Here is a 14,548-nt window from a genome sequence, read left to right as displayed (position 1 = left end):
ACAAAATGGATATATTTACTTCATTCTTAGTTCAAAAATGCCAAGTGTACAAAAGTGTCACCAATATTCAGCTGAATGTCTTCTCTTAAATCCAAATTTACGCATTTTAAGTAGCAAGCCTCAATACCCTTTAGCGTAGTTATGCCTGAGCACACACAAACTCATATACCTACAACTTTATCATAAGCAGTTTTCCTTTTATTTCTGGCTTCTATTACAAAGAACGTATTGATTTTTCAAATGTTACATATGAAGATAGGTTATATTTTCTACAAATATCATTTCAGGGAAATAAAAGGGACATTACAAAACCCTGCTTACAGAAAGGGGACACTGGGTCTGACTGAGAGTCACGATTAAATACATCTAGGAACTCAAAGCAATCACATTTTTTTTTTCCTCTCAGGATGCTTCTGTTAGGCAACTACTCCATTGAATTGCCATCCTGCTCTGCCAACAGCATTTGTGACATTTTGTTATGATTTACTTGTCTGCATGTGCAGGCTGTGAGTGCATGCTGTCTGATTCATATTTATGTCCCCAACACCTAGCTCGGGGCTTGGCAACGATGAAGGAGCTCAGTAGATATCCTGAGGATGAAACACCAACTGAGAATCCTCAGGAGGTAGGCAGTCCCTGGCTCTCCTTATAGATCTCTGAATCAATTATTCTCTATTTTGCCTATACCAGTATTATTAAGCTTTTTTCATTCTGCCTAACATCGAAGTGAGTTAGGCACAAACTCTCAATTCTCTCTCTTTCCTGTAGGCCCAGGAAGTACCATGATCACCTCTGTATCCCCACAGAGCCTTGCACAGAAGAAGCAGTCAATAAATATTATTTAAATCAAATTATTCCCCAGGAATATTGCCATACATAATGGTTATGCTTTTGAGTACTAATATTACTATACGTCAGGTATATTACTGATTTTTAAAAAGAGCATTTGTGGATTGGGCTAGAGACCTAAACATCAAAAAAGTACTGCTTCTCTAAATGCATTACAAGTTTCAAAAAAACCAAACCTTTAAAATCAACTTATAAGCTATAACCCAATTGTAGGTGGAGGGTTGTCTATACAATATGTGACTAAGCCTATGAGACTTAACATCTGTGGGAAAATTAAAATGTCAATCATGAGGATATATCTAAATATTTCATTATATGGCATCCTGCAGGGACTATTTGTCCATTTTACCTTCCAAATTTAATCCAGATGGTGTTTTTCACATAAACAGGAGCAGTGGCTATTTAGAAAGAACTTTGCCTCAAATATCATATAAGGTTTTCTTGATGAAAGTCTCAGTAATTTATAATTTGATTTATGCTTTCACAATTATATTATAGCTGTCACTTAATAAAATAAATGCATTCTAGGAGCACCTGGGTGGCTTAGTGGTTGAGCGACCCAGGTCGCTCTGCCTTCAGCTCAGGGTGTGATTCCGGGGTCCTAGGATAGAGTCCTGCATCAGACTCCCCGCAAGCAGCCTAGCCTGCTTCTCCCTCTGCCTGTGTCTCTGCCTCTCTCTGTGTCCCTCATGTATAAATAAATAAAATCTTTTAAAAAATGCATTTGAGACAATATACTAGAAAGTAAATCTGTTACGTGACTGTATTCCAATTTCTATTAATATATAGGAGAACATTTCACAGAGGGAAAAATGGGGACATGGGTAAGAGATAATTATATTGAAAAACTAATCATTTTTCTTTTAACATATGAATATATACTTCTAAAAATAATAAATTAAAAATAGTTATAATACTTTATTCAAAATAACTCACAAAGTTTTTAAAAACTGGAAATGAAAATAAGCTATCATTAGAAACTGGCCAGTCGGTCATCCGTCCCAGCCAGCTTTATTCTGTGGTCACTGTAAGAGCAGTACTTCCTAATGTTTTAGCATTCTGATAAAAGTCTACCCAACTTTTAAAGATCAGCCTCCAACTAATCTAGCTTCCTATTTCAAATTTATGTTGAAAGTTTTTGGGTTTTCACCTACTGGAAGTCCCTTCTTCTGACCTTCTCCAAGCATCCCTGTAATCATAACTATGGTCATATCCTTTAATGGGAAGACAGAGCTTCAAAAAAAACTAGAAGCTGCAAACATCTTTTCTTATTCCGTCTGGGATAACACTTAATACTTCTTAATATCACAGTAGTTAAGTAGAGCCAGAATGCCTTAGCTCAAGTTTGTACCATCTACTTCCTATGTGACTTTCCACAAGGAAAGTCTCTGTACTTGAATTTTCATTTCTGTGTGAAGAAGAGGATTAGTGATAGCTGCCTCTTAGGGTGGTTGTGAGAATATTTAATATTTGTACAACACTGGAAATATTTCCTGGCCAAAGTGCTTGCTATAATAATAATAGTAAAAAGAAATTTATTTTGTTTATATAAGTAATAATATAATCACTAAAATATAAATATGTATATTTTAATTTAATTTCAACTTAGAAAATAATCACTTTAATAAAAGTTGTTATTGTTTTTTAATAATTCCCCAATTCACAGACTATGACAAATTTTCATGAGCATCTTCATGATTTGCCTTAATTTATCAAGCATGAAATTGCTAAATGCTTGTCTATATCCCAGAGATCCCTAACTATATATGTGATTCTTTGATTAGTTCTATATTCAAAGTTTATTCTCTATACTGTAAAAAAAAATCCTTGAGGGGCAAGGACTATGTCTTCTATCTATCTGTCTTACACTGGTTACATTTTAATCAAGTACTCTTCTCCATATACACACTTAACCAGTAATGAATGAATTAATAAATGAGAAAATAGATACATGATACTAAATCACAGTATAAATAGGTACAATTCAACCTACAGGAACAGGTGCTTTTCCCTTAAAGATAATATGGTAGGGGGAAAAAAAAGATTATACGATAAGATTTGACTTACACAGGCCAATGAGTTTCTGGTCCCACACACTGGACCTTCTGCCCGACAATCTGGACTTGTAGTAAAGAGTTGGTGGGAATTTATATTTAAGAAGCACAAGGAGGAAACAATCACTGGACAAAAATGGGCTATAGATCTAGAGTATAACTAAAAAATTTAAGACTGAGCTGCTCCATAAAGTTTATCTTATCATTTTGGGAGTAACAAGGTCGTAAGTTCTTACCTTAAAAAGTACTCTAAAAAAATACTAAACTTTAAGAAATATCACTTATAATACATGTTTACTCTTCTCTGAAGCCTTTGTGAAAATAATAGGCATTGTGACTTTATGCAAAATCCACTTGGTGAATATAAGCAAATCTCAGATAAATTACATTCTGAAGTAAACAGAGTATCTTAACCTTATGTATTTACCTTAAAATGTACAGGAGAAGATGTCCTATCAACTTTAAGGAATTTAGTCTCTAAGGGATAAAAACATTTCAAATAACTAATTACTTCTTTATAATCATCAAGAAAAAAATGCATTAGGTTAGAATGAAATACATTTTGGAGCTTTCCTAGATTTTACCAGTAATTTGGTCTATTTCCATAATACGTATACACATATCCCAGTCTCTCTAGAACACCATTTCAAAATGCCAGACATAAATTAAAAAAAAAAAAGTATTTTTTCCATGCTTAATGAAGATTTCTCACAGATATACAGGCAGGTATGCAAAAAAACACGGACGGATATTATTTTGAGTTGCCAAGACATAACACTGAAAGCAGATCCTGCCATTGCATTTTTCTAGCTGTCTCACTTTTGTTACCATCCTGGAAATGAGAAGCGTGAGTCCACATTCACAGTGGCTCCATGGTGCCAACAGGGAAACTTTAAAAGCCAAACAGCAAGGATTAGATAAGATAATAATAATTTTCACTACTCCCATCTGAATATTCAATAAACATGTATGCCTGGAAAGTTAAACTGTGGGATTTAGAGAAAAGTGAAATTGGAAATAGTTTAAGCTGACACATGGACTGATTCTACTTAGAAAAACATCAGAGAAAAAGAAAAGACAGACGCTAGAATTCTCAAAGTGGCAGGCAATGGAGTTATTTTTTGGAGTCGGTGTGTGTATATGAGGGAGATTTGGAAGCGCTACCCGGGAGAAGGGATGGTGAAGGTTAAAAGGAGGAAGAAAGCAAAGAGAACTGCCAACTGATTCACTCCTTTCTCCAAGAGTCTGAGCTGTGCCAGAAAAGGAAAAAGAGTGCATTAGACCGAATTCTATTCATGGTAAACAACTGGTCTGAACCTGACAGCAAGAGGGAGGGCATTAGAGTATTTACTTTGAGGAGGCATATTCATTCTTTTAGGTGAAGAGCATAGTTTTTATGCAGTGGAGAAAAAAGTTATTTATACACTGTACCCTCGATATTCTCAGAAAGTCTAAGCAGCCACGCAAGAAGTCTAAGCAGCCACGCAAGGAAGCACATTATTTATGCCCTACATTAAACACACCACCTCTAGCAGCAATTAAATGCACATATACATACATAATGGGCCAGATTATTCAACTGTTTAAATATTGGTTAATCTAAGAATCAAGAACTCTTTAGTTTAGATGTCTTTCGATCTAATTCATGTCTTACCAGTAAGCTTTGGGCAACTTTATATTTATTCTCTCTCTCTCTCTCTCTCTCTCTCTCTTTCTCTCTCTCTCTCACACACACCCTCTAAAGATTGAAATAAAGTAAAACTTTATATATATGTATGTGTGTGTGTGTGTATTTTAATGTTACCCTCTTTTTTGAAAATCTTTCCTGGAAGTTATATGGTATTGACAAGTTGGCCTTTAGATTTTTGACCAGAATTCACCTTTCTCTTGTCTTATGAAATGTAACATCTCAATTGATATTTATTGATAAACATACCAAGAGGCCACTGTCCCACACAATGGCACATATTTACAAACAATAACAAATTCCTACTTCTCTTTTGAGCTGAGCTTAAAAAAACAAAAAAATCAAATCCCAGCAAAATCCAAAAACCAACGCAAAAAAAAAAAAACAGAAATGCGAAATGCTATTTAAAATATTGACATTATTGCATAACTTGATTAGAAGGAATGTTGAACCTGCATGAAATCAGCCCAGCGTACATCCGTGCATCCTCAGTTTTTCAGTGTAATCTTGTATCTACGGTTATCTCACTTGTGCAGTCCTACATGATGTATAAAGGGCATGTCTGTGCACATTGCACACTGACAATTTTTATGAATGAACACACAAAAAAAATGCTTATAATTCTAGAAAATGGATGGCAGCACACTGTTTTGCAAACGGTCATTAAGCCCTGGAAGCAAACGATGAGGGGAAATGGTCGGTGTCTTCTGGAGCCATTCGGGGCAATGGTATTCTCAGGTCTTGCAGCAAGCAGAGTGTGTTGCCAACAGCCATGAAGCCCTGTCCTTAGAGACTCCTTCTCCCTCTCGGGGACCCTGCTACGGACCGGAGACCGCGCACCTCGCGGGGGCTAAAATGCATGCACGTCTCCGCGCTCCGAGGACTGCCCGTGCATCCGACACAGCACACTCCCCGAATCCGGTCCCACAAGTGTGTGCATGTGAGTGTGGCATGCACCAACAACGGAACAGAAGGCAACACGAGCTCGTCTCCTGGAAATCCCGTTCCCCATCCCTTCCCAGGCAGGCTGCTCGGAACCTTGTCGGGGGCTGACACGGGAGCGCCTTCCCCACGGGGACGGAGCCTTCCTCGCATTAGCAGCCCTCTCGGGGCTCCGTCGGCTGCAGCTTTGTGCGCGAGTCCACTCGGCGCCATATGGCGGTGTCCAATTCCTTTGGCAACTCCCGTCTGGCTGGGCTGCCCGCGGCGATCCGTTCTTAAGGGAAGACCCCCTCACTTACCTGCTCCCACCGACCCCGCTGGCCGGCGGCACGGCTCGGGCGCCACGCAGGGTCGTGGGATCCCCCGCTCCCTCCGGGGCTCCTCTCCCCGCGACGGTCCCCTTCGCCAATGATCTGTGGCTGGCGGTCCCCCTCCCCTCGGCGGAGAGGAGGGTCTCCCCGGCGGGCGGCAGCTCCCGGCGTCTCCCCCCGTCCTCACATCCCTGACTCCCTTCACCGTCTCCAGCGCGAAAGCCCCGGGGGAGGCGGCGGGAGGACGCGAGGGGATCCTTAAAAAGAACAATAATCTTCATCGATCTTCGCCCCCTTCCCCACGCGGGGCCCCATCCCCCCGCCGCCGCCGCCGCCGCCGCCCAGACCGGAGAGGGCTGGCATAGAAAGGGGAGAAAAAAAAAAGAAAAAAAAAAAATCGAGCGGGGCTGAGCTCGCCGCGCGCGGAAGGAGCCGGGAAGGCGAGCGGCGCGGGCCGGAGAGTTGCCGCTCGCTCGGGCCGCGGGCGGAGAGGTGGCGGCGCCCGCGGGGGCGGGGGCGGGGTGCGCGGTGGGCGTGGGGTGCCGGGTGGGCGTGGGTCTGTGGCGGAGCCGGGGACAGGCTGCGCGCGGGAGGCGAGGCAGGGCGCTCGGGGGCGCCGGGCCGGCGCGCACACCCGCCCGCGGCCACCCCGCCTCGCGCTCCGCCTCCTCCCGCGCTCCGCGCACCCGCGGGCTGGAGGGGCCGCCGCCGCCGCCGCCGCCTCTGCTCCTCCACCTCCTCCACCGCCTCCACCTCCTCCTCCTCCTCCTCCCCCTCCTCCTCCTCCTCCTCCCGGGCGCTCGCGGCTCCCGAGGTGGGCGGCGGGCCCGGAGCCGTGCGCTCGGCCTGGGACAGCGCCCCCGAGCCCAGGGCGCGGCCGGGCGCCGCCCACACCTCGCCGGCGCCTCCCTCTCCCGGGGCGCGCCCGCCGCTCCCCCGGGGCCCGGCCCAGCTCCACACCCACCTGCTTGGCTCCGGGGCTCGCGCTCCGCGGGGCAGGAGGGTCCGCGCCGGGCGGGCGCCGCGCACCCGGCGGCGGGGAAAGCCCGGGGCGCCCCGCCGGCAGGCGCTGGGGCGGCTTCGCGGGATTCCCTGGGCCACGCCCGCCCTTCCGCGACCCGGGCCCGGGGCATCTTCCCCGCGGGGAGGAGCCCCCGCCGCTGCGTGCCGGGGCCCGGGGCATCTTCCCCGCGGGCGGGGGGCGGGGGGCGAACCCGGAGCGCAGAGGGGACCCGACTTTCCTCCCGGCAGCTCCAGCTCGGTTCGGGGGCCGTACCGGTCCCCGCAGCCCCTCTGCCCTGGGTTTGGGGGCAAAGGCGGGTGGCTCGGTGGCAGCCTCAGCTCCCGCCTCCCACGGGGGCGCTCTTCGTACTCCGGCTTGCTGGCTTTTGCCCGCTCTCCCTGCGAGCTGGAGAATTTGTGCCAAGTTCCTCCTTGGCGAGGCCGCCTGGTGGACACCCAGACCTTCCCCTACCTTGGGGCCGCGGGAAAGACAGGATGAACTTGGATACTAACACCTCTGGGCTCTGCAGGTTGCTGACCCCTGCGCTCCTTAATGGGCACAGTTCCGGGGGCTTGTAGGAAAACAAAGTAGCTTAAGACACCCTGTGAGAAAGCCATGTAGGCCACGATAGCATATTTGGAGCCGGGACTCCCTTCTGAGTTCCTTTAGGCCAAGAAAGATGGCTATGGAAGAGAGTCAAAGATGCACTCAGTTTTAAATATATCTCCTGGAGTCCTTGCTTCTGTTTTCGTAGCCCTGAGGTGGACTGAGAAGCACTATCACCTAGGGACCCCTACACCTTGATTTCTCACCTCTCCGTAGGCCCGACCTCATGCTGGGTGGGTTGTTTTTATTTTTATTTTTATTTATTTATGATAGTCACAGAGAGAGAGAGAGAGGCAGAGACACAGGCAGAGGGAGAAGCAGGCTCCATGCACCGGGAGCCCGACATGGGATTCGATCCCGGGTCTCCAGGATTGCGCCCTGGGCCAGAGGCAGGCGCTAAACCGCTGCGCCACCCAGGGATCCCGGGTTTTTGTTTTGTTTTGTTTTGTTTTGTTTTGTTTTGTTTTGTTTTCCTGAGGTGCCAGTTGTTAGGAAATTCTGTAAAGAAGTTCACCCTCCGGAGCACCTAGGTGGCTCAGTGGTTGAGCGTGTGCCTTGGGCTCAGGTAGTGATCTCGGGGTCCTGGAATGGAGTCCCACATCAGGTTCCCCGTGGGGAGCCTGCTTCTCCCTCTGCATCTCTCATGAATAAATAAATAAATAAAATCTTTAAGAAAAAAAAAAAAAAGTTGGCCCTTCGCACTCCATCACCCTCCGCCAAGGACCCGTCCTGGTCCTTTGCCCTTCTTGAGGCTTCTCAAGCATGAACACTAGGACAAGGAAGAGATTCCCACACCTTTATCACCAACCCTGACCTATTTCCAAGCTTCAGCTCCACATTTCCAGGGACCTGCAGGATGTCTGCTCCTGCGCCTGTCTTTCCACCTTCCCACACATTTCACCAGCTTTCTGCAAATTGGTTCTTCGCCAAGCACAACCCTGGCCATTTCATTCCCCTGATCACAAAGGTTTCCTAGCTCCCCAGTCCCTACCAGTGTCGGCACACCTGGGCCCTTGCATGGGGAACTCTCCTCCTAGGACTCCTCCTCCCCCTTCTCATATCCACCATCATTCCAGCACTTCAAGTCCCACTTCAAGCTCTGCCTCTTCGGACTCTTCACCTTTGATTTCTAGCACATGGTTGGAGCTATCTTTTTAAAGACATATCCCCTCCTGCTTCATATGTGTACTCCCCCTGTACAGGTCTTACTGTTCCTCCAGGGTAGATACCATAACACTCTGTTTGCATCCCTTAATTTTAATCCAAAGCCACACATGTAACAGATACCTATTTATCCACCAAACATTTATTCTGTGACTTCTCTCAGGCACTTGATATTTGTTAAATGAATAGAATGTATATAAGATGTTTTTTAAGTCCAGAAAAAAACACTTAAGATTTATTTCAGGTGTGCTTAAATTCAAGTGGTATAATCTTTCTAATGAATTCATAATCAATGTCTCTAGTGAATTTTAGAGGTGGTGAAAATCCTGTTACTTTACTAGCCCTACGTCAACATTACTGGTCAGTGCAGTAAGTATTTAATAATTTGACAAGTATTTGTTAAAAAAAATTTTACCTTAAATTTCCATTACAGTTTAGAAATCCAAACCCATTTTCCTACTAAGTGATCATTTGTCAAGAGATCAAATTACTATTAGCTAAAAGACATTGCTGTTGTCTCCATTTTGTGGAAGTAGGGTGCTAGGAGTAGAGTATCCATCATGCTTGCATTGTGTCTATAAGCACACAATGCTATGGAAAAACAGCCTTTGGAAATAAAATATAATTCCACTTAATAAATTACTCATGGCCCAAATGGGTTATGGAGAATAATCCCTAGTATACAAATTGTTTGGAATAGCTGAGTTCTCCATATGCACAGCTTGAATTCCGGATGGCTGCAAAGACTCTTGTGTTGATTACCACCACATGGTTCTACTGCCTTAGTGTATATACAGTTTTATATTTTTTTCAGTTGTTCTCCAAAGCAAAAATTAAAATGATCTAGCTGAAAAGTCAGACATGTTTTCACATTGCTCCTTAAGCCATTTTTTTTACATTTGTTGATATTTATGGAAACATTTCTCTTGCTTGTATTTCAATTTCTCAGATTTACCTTGAGTTTTGATGGAATTATGTTAATAAGAAAGGGGATAAATGTCTTGTATGTCAAAATGCTTCCCTCATAATGCTTGGTAAAATAGTTTAATATAAGTTTCACTTGCAATAGTCTCATGTACATCAACAGATAAGATTTAGATGAAGAAGTGTTTCCTCATAGATCATAATGCTAGTGTATTGAAATATATATTTAGAGACACAAAAATGTAAACCATAATAGGTTTTTGGTATTTTTTGTTGAATAAAGTATTTGAAAACATTTATTATAACCTAAATAACATTTACTGACTAATGTTCCAAGTTGGAATTTCATTGGCAAATTGACTTGCAGAAAGAGCCTGTATAGATTAGAATGAAGTAGAAAAGGCTTGAGGATGAACATATTTTAAAATGTTGAAAGCATAAGGCTAAGAATTTACATTTTTGGAGACGGAAGAATTAGAGTTGGTTTTAAAAGTCTCTTTAAAAGGTCAAACAGAAAGAAATGTGTGACATACTGAATAAAACCAAACAAAAACAAGTTCTAAAAGAACAATATTTAAAAACGAGGTAAACCCCACTAAAGGGGAAAATTTACAAACATTTATATAAATATGGTGTCTGTGTGTGTGTGTGTGTGCGCGCGCGCGTATTCTGGAAGGATATACATTAACAAGCTAAAGAAATTATCTCTAAGAGCTTGAGAGGCAGGTTTATTTTATTTGATATAACCTGATTATACCAAAAGATAAACTTTAATATTTTTTAAACATCAGGACCATGAAGATACTACTTTATATTTTTAATAGTAAATCAAACGTATGCATAGTTTGAAAGTACACTTTTTAAAAATAGGGGCTAATTAGGGGCCACTGTGGTGCTTATCATCGTACAAGAAAGCAACCACTGAAGAATAATTGGAATTTACCACATTCTTAGACCTAATATGCCTTCTTCTGCCCTTCTAAAGGAAATATAGGAAAGCTGAGATAGTTTAGAGCAACTCTCAGAATCTTAGCAGCCGCCGAAATCCTACACTTGTGCATTGCAGTGAAGGCTTGAAAAATAAATGAGCTGTCTGTGTGTTCTTCATTGAGGAGATAAGTACTATCTCATTGATTCTTTTTAATTTAGTTGAGACAGATTTGGCTGTCCTTTGAAAATTTAAAGTGAGAGATAAGCTCTAGACTGACTAAATTTGTATTTTTTTTAACAGTTCTTATACTGAAGCATGAACTTTTTGAAAAGTGCCAGATGCTTAAACACAACATTTTCCTGCCACATAGTGGTATGAATGTAAGTACTGTGTTTGAATCCATCCTTAGTGATGCTTCCAAATATTATGAGTCTAGAACTTAGTTTCTTCGTAGGAGTTGAAGAGGCTTAGGATAAGGGGTTTCTGGGGCCAGTGAACTGCAAATTTAAAAAATATACTACTTAGGATCTGAAATGTAACTGTGTTATTCTGGGACATGATGAAACAAGGATTGGCTTCCTCATTAAATCTTAGTCCTATGTCTGTTACGTATTTGTATTGTATAATAATAACAGGTAAATTTTACCAGGATATACCAGTACCTACATGGCAGGCACTGGACTAAATTCTTTTTTTTTTTAAATAAGAAATTTATTTTTTATTGGTGTTCAATTTGCCAACATACAGAATAACACCCAGTGCTCATCCCGTCAAGTGCCCCCCTCAGTGCCCGTCACCCATTCACCGCCCCCCCGCCCCCTCCCCTTCCACCACCCCTAGTTCGTTTCCCAGAATTAGGAGTCTTTATGTTCTGTCTCCCTTTCTGATATTTCCTACCCATTTCATTTGGGGAATATAAATAATAGTGAAAGGGAATAGAAGGGAAGGGAGAATAAATTCTTTACAGTTATATGCTAATTTGCTCCTTACAATAGTACTTTGAGGTAAGTGCTATCCTAACTGTTTTATTTAATATAGGAAGTAAGTGAACCACAGAGAATTTAAATTATTTGCCTAAGATCACACTGTCAGAACTGGAATTTGGCTGAGGCAGTGTGACCTTAAAATTTTGGACTATGTTCCCTCTACTTCCCCCTACATTAATACTACCTTTCTGCTTGTTTCACTAGGTTGCCTCAAGTTCCTGTGACAAAACATCATATAAAATATCATTTTTAAGTTTCAGGATGGAAATCTGATTAAGATAAGTGTGGGAACTGCCAAACACAATCTACATAAAAAAAAAAAAAAAAAGGAAAGGAAATAGGAGAAAAGAATGTGTTGCTGATCCTGAAGGGGGATGGAGATAGGATATACACCTTTTGTTTTCTCAACAGGTAGATTGATGCTGCTCCACCCACGCCACTCACTAGTTGTCTCCATGACATTTGTCTGAGATTTGACCTAACACTGCTGGGTGCATTTTGGATGAGGCATGTGCCATGGACTAGAATAAAGGATTTCGGGTTTACGTCAGAAAGGAACCTGTGTAAATCACAATCCACCCAAACAGGACTAAACAGCTTAATATTGTGAGCATGCCACCAGCATGGTAGATCAGAAAGTTTCTGGAGCTCTTAAAATAATCTGGGTTTTGGATAAGTAGGAAATGGAATAATCTCCAATAGTAGAGGAAGTACAACCAGTCACAAGTGAAAAGAGGCCTCTTTGCAAATACAACGGCTTTATTCTCAGCCCCAGACTTCACATAATCATAAGCAAAAAGAGCTACAACAAGCAAAATGAAATTAGTTACCCACAGTCTTTTCTGAAAAATTTCTGTATGGACCCAGGACTCGACAAAGCAATTGGGTTTGTATTGTGGTAGATATTCTAACAATGCCTTTGTTTCCTTCTGAGAATAAAGTCTGAGTTGAAAGTACCTTCAACAGAGACATACTTCCAAGAGGGCTATGATTTCGCAGAATGACAAAACAGTATGCTGCCATATTTCTTGGTCTTCCCAGTAATTGGCACTCTTGAACCTTTAAAACTTTCTTTGCAGGATTAGGTAGAAATACTAATTATTACTAGGATCTGTAGCCTTAAAATGATCATTTCTCACTACTAATTAAGGCCATGCTTTAATGTTTTGTTCTAAATAAAATATATTATGGTAATAAATGTAAAATCAGAGCTTTTTAAAAGTACCTGTAGCATTGTATATTCACTAAAATTATATCAAGAATTTAACATAGTAATTATTGAAAAGCACTTAGTGTTAAAAATAGATATAACTATCAAAGTTAGTAGACACTTATGAGAAGGGATACAAACTCAAACATAAGCACATTTTCCTTAAAATATAACAGAAATAATGATGTTTTTTCAATAACACTAACCTTCGGGTTGCTTAATTACCAGCAAATTGTCAGTTTATGGAATTGAATATATGTGGTAACTATGACACATATTCATTATTTTACTTCATATATTATTTGAAGTTAAATATTGTCAATGTGCATTTTATGTGGTTCTATTTGTTAATTTAATCCTTTTCAATGAAAATGAATGAAGATTTGTTTCAAGAAATACGGATATGTTTCAGAACACAAGAACGAATGATTTTGACTGGAATTTAAAATACAGAAACGAAAATTTTGCAACGACTACTTCTGACACCTCCCGCCACTTCTACTCTATGAATAACTAAACCAGACCAAGTAGGCTTTGGAATGTGTCGTATTTCATATTTGATTTAGCTAATCACATTGCTCATAGCGATAATCACACATGGGAGGAAAGATGGAAATTCAAACATGGAAATCTACCCTGTTAAATCAGTCTTAACTGGCACAAAAGCAATTTAATTGGACTTTCTGCTACTGCTATGAAATAAGTCTCCCAACTGCCCTAGCTGTTGATCAGTTCACATGGCGCTATGTTGACAGAGATGTTAGCATCATGAAAGCAGCAAATCTTCATGAGCTTTCAGCAAGCCATGAGTCATCTATCGTATTCCTTTCTCCCATGTAAGAAAGTGAGGGCAACAGAAAACTAACCCCTACTGAGAACAGCAACAAAAATCAAAACCATATGTCTTCTGTAGTTAATGCTAATTGGAGTAGGGGGATAAAATCTCACCTGCATTAAAGAATCTCTCTTAATCCCTCTTTCATATTTGTACTTACCTCCAAAACTAGTCCCTGATACCAGCTGTTGGGGGGTGTGCATCACTGGTACCAGGTCGGGTTACTAGTTATAATGCACACAAAGAGGAGTGCGTCCTTCTCTTATACTGTTTTGAAATTAATGAATGCAATAATTGTGACAACTGCCTTTGATAACAAGTGACACAAAAGAAATATAGTGGAAGGCCCATCATATTCTCTATTACAGATTTCATTAATTTAAAACACTTCTAATTCTTACATTCCCATGAGAAAACTTGAAAGTTCATCATTTTGCATAAAGTTCATTTGAAATTTTGAAAGGTATCCTATAGGATATCATGAAATAATTGTTTGAAAAGAACATGTTTCTATATAATACATAAAATGAAATTTACCTATTGAGAACAAGCTCTGGGGCACCCGGGTGGCTCAGTTAGCTAAGCATCTACCTTGGGCTCAGGTCATGATCTCGGGGTCCTGGGATGGAGCAGCACATATGGCTTCCTGCTCAGCAGGTAGACTGCTTCTCCCTCTCCCTCTGCCCCTCCCCCTACTTGTGCTCACGCTTTCTCAAATATATATATATTTGAGATATATTATAAATAAATAAATATATTTAGAAAGATATATTTATATTAAAAATATATATTAAAATATATTAAATATATTTAATAAATATATTAAAATATATATTTAAAAATATTAAAATATATATTTAAAAAAAAGACAAGCTCAAGAGAGCTTGTTCCTGTGAGGTTATTGGCTTATGTAATTCTCTATGTTGCCTATGGCAATTACCAATAGTTGTATAAGCGGAGACTAACATACATACCCACACATACACACACACACACACACACACACACACACACACACACACAGACAAACTTAAAAAGCCAAGTTG

At 41.4% G+C, this 14,548-nt stretch overlaps 1 protein-coding gene across 2 annotated transcripts in view; it reads right to left on the bottom strand.

Moving 5' to 3' along the window:
* KCNB2 (potassium voltage-gated channel subfamily B member 2) overlaps nt 1-6,336 on the bottom strand; it is a 390,553-nt gene extending 384,217 nt beyond the window's left edge. For both annotated transcript variants that reach the window (XM_025477994.3, XM_049103690.1), the window contains exon 1: nt 5,832-6,336. The gene's annotated coding sequence lies outside the window, so the exon portion shown is untranslated. The remainder of the gene's footprint in view (nt 1-5,831) is intronic.
* Nucleotides 6,337-14,548: the final 8,212 nt, after the last annotated feature.

The sequence above is a fragment of the Canis lupus genome, chromosome 29, assembly GCF_003254725.2.
Source record: "Canis lupus dingo isolate Sandy chromosome 29, ASM325472v2, whole genome shotgun sequence".
Classification (NCBI taxonomy): Eukaryota; Metazoa; Chordata; class Mammalia; order Carnivora; family Canidae; genus Canis; species Canis lupus.
This window is presented reverse-complemented; position numbering and strand designations above follow the sequence as displayed.